At 33.7% G+C, this 2,479-nt stretch overlaps 1 protein-coding gene across 1 annotated transcript in view; it reads right to left on the reverse strand.

Moving 5' to 3' along the window:
• LOC127707754 (protein FAM13B-like) overlaps positions 1-2,269 on the reverse strand; it is a 77,434-nt gene extending 75,165 nt beyond the window's left edge. Inside the window, exon 1 of the mRNA XM_052212503.1 lies at positions 2,176-2,269. The gene's annotated coding sequence lies outside the window, so the exon portion shown is untranslated. The remainder of the gene's footprint in view (positions 1-2,175) is intronic.
• Between the last annotated feature and the right edge of the window lie 210 nt (positions 2,270-2,479).

A 2,479-nucleotide genomic window follows, 5' to 3' on the forward strand; every position in this document is an offset into this window, starting at 1 on the left:
GTATATAGTCGCCGGGTTATAAAAAGCCCCGACATTGTAGAACTATTATTCTTCACCCCTAACCCTTCTTCCCCTACCTTATACTACTGCTGAATGATACACAAAAGCACAACAAAAGAGAACAAATTTCGCTATCCCTTCGAAATCGGAATTTGATTAAGAAAAAATAACACGTTCTATTTTTATCATACATGTGTAGTTTCAGTTTCAACCATCGTTCTAAATTTAGATTTTACTTTCCCCAAAAATTGCGGACGGAATAGAAGACACCTGTTTATTTTCTGCACCTTGAAAACTGAAATTTGGATGACATAGATTTTACATATTCTGAGATAAATGTAATAGTGAACAATTCTTAGTTTCTGAGTGTGTAATGTTTTGTGGAGGGAAACAGATGGATTTTTTTTTTGCTGTTGGCTTTTTCTTCGGCTTATAAATGTTGTACTAGTGGTCGATTACCCCTTAGTATCTTTTATACTTTTTACATAAATAATAAAATATAAAACATCATAAAATTTTCAATTGCATAAAAACGGACATGCCAACGTCTTTCTTGTTCAAGACACAAATTCACATGCAATATAATTATTCGTTACCTACAATTTTACGCTACAGGATCTACAGTACACTGTGCGTTTCATTCAAAACTATGGTTTTTCAAAAACTATTGTGGGGTCAATTCTGGTTTGATTTTAATGAATTTGATACGAATAGAAGCAGAATTGTCACTGGTTTATTTTTTATTTTGTTATAATTTTGTTGTTTAGGCGTTTTTACCTTCTGTTGAAATAAACTTGAGTCGTATTGTGTACCTGCTCCTGCGTGTCTAGAACAAAAACAGTGGTAATAGAGTCAGACTAACTCACAATAGGATACTCAGATTTCTGATTGGAGTCATTCTAATTATTTCTTTGAAGTTTTGAGATAGCACATGAATACTTGTTTGAATTCATGATAGACCGCACGAAGTCATTTCTCTTTCATGTGCCCATTTTTCCTTTCTTGGAGTAGGGGAGATAATCGGCGTAACTAACGACGCACGTTTTTTATCCTGAATTCCGCTAGAGGCGTGCAATTACGTACACTTCGCCTTAAGTGTCACATAATGGGGGTCGAGTTGGTCTGTTTCAGCAAAGAAACATATTTGTTTCATCAAAACAAAGTTTATTAGATGTACATGTAACCAATATGTAGTACAAAAATATTGGTACTTTCATCCTTTCAAAAGTACTGCTATCATGCTATGATCATTAGATGCATTGAAAAGTAATCAAGTGGGTGGAACCATTTAAAAGATATTAAACATCTGGTGATACGGGAGATGTAGCAAAATTATGCAAGATTCAAATTCTTCCTACTCGTACATGTAAAATCCTTCTAAGGACATATAACAAGATCTAGACACCAAACTTTTTTTAACAAATCAAAATTTAACTAAACCCCCAATTATAGGTGGGGTTCCTGTTGCTCTCACTGTCTTTAGTTTTCTATGTTGTGTTTTGTGTACTGTTGTTTGTCTTTTTCTTTTTTGCCAAGGCATTGTCAGTTTATTTTCGACTTATGAGTTTGAATGTCCTTATGGTATCTTTCGCCTCTCTTTTAAACAAGAAATAACCTTGATCTTATTAAAGAAGCCAACCTAATCCCTTTTTGGGGTCTGTGTCTGGAGGGATTTTCTGATTTGGCCTCCCTCAAAAAGGTATTTTCAAAACTTTAAAGAATCTGAAAGGCTGATATGTCTTTTATTCAATTATTACCTGCTTCGAATGTACGGAATGGTGCTGTACTGTAACTAGTGTAAGCGTAAAGGGCAACAGTTAGAGGTGAATAAGCTTAAGTAAGTGAGGTAGTTGGCAAAATTTTTCATGAATAGACTTAATACTAATAGGGCTTGATATATATCTATAAAAGAAAAATATTCTCTGCTTACTATCAGATTTGTACGCAAAACATTTGATAGGATGCATCTTAAAGAAATGAACTGCAACTTACTGGTATTGGAGAAGCTGTGAAAATGATGACTCAGACTTTTGCAAATTTGATCATTTCTTAGACCAGAAAAGACATGAAACACTGGAAGGAATCACTTGTCAGTTTCTCATTCTTTTGCCAATTTAGTGTCAACTCTCTTAACTGATAGATCGTGGTGCGCGCATGATTTATCTTTCAACTTACCTTCAATAAATATCAATGTAAATTCTACCTCTTTTTATGTTGCAAGAAAAACGTTCGGTTTCTAATGTTTGCAAAAATTCACTGTCAAGGTCAGGTGCCAGGCCGCTTTGACCAATCAAAATTCGCCTCTCTTTAAAGAAATGTCGGTCAACATGATGTTCATTATTGTAACTAAATGTTAATCTTTCAGATAAATGTAAATAGTCATTAAAGTCACAAATTATAAGTTTTGTTCAATGCTTTATCAATAACGTGATAGAAATATTTTCTTATTCAACATAATTTTGGGTGTAGCACTGTATAT

This window comes from Mytilus californianus, unplaced genomic scaffold (genome assembly GCF_021869535.1).
Source record: "Mytilus californianus isolate M0D057914Y unplaced genomic scaffold, xbMytCali1.0.p SCAF_7, whole genome shotgun sequence".
NCBI classification, from domain to species: Eukaryota; Metazoa; Mollusca; class Bivalvia; order Mytilida; family Mytilidae; genus Mytilus; species Mytilus californianus.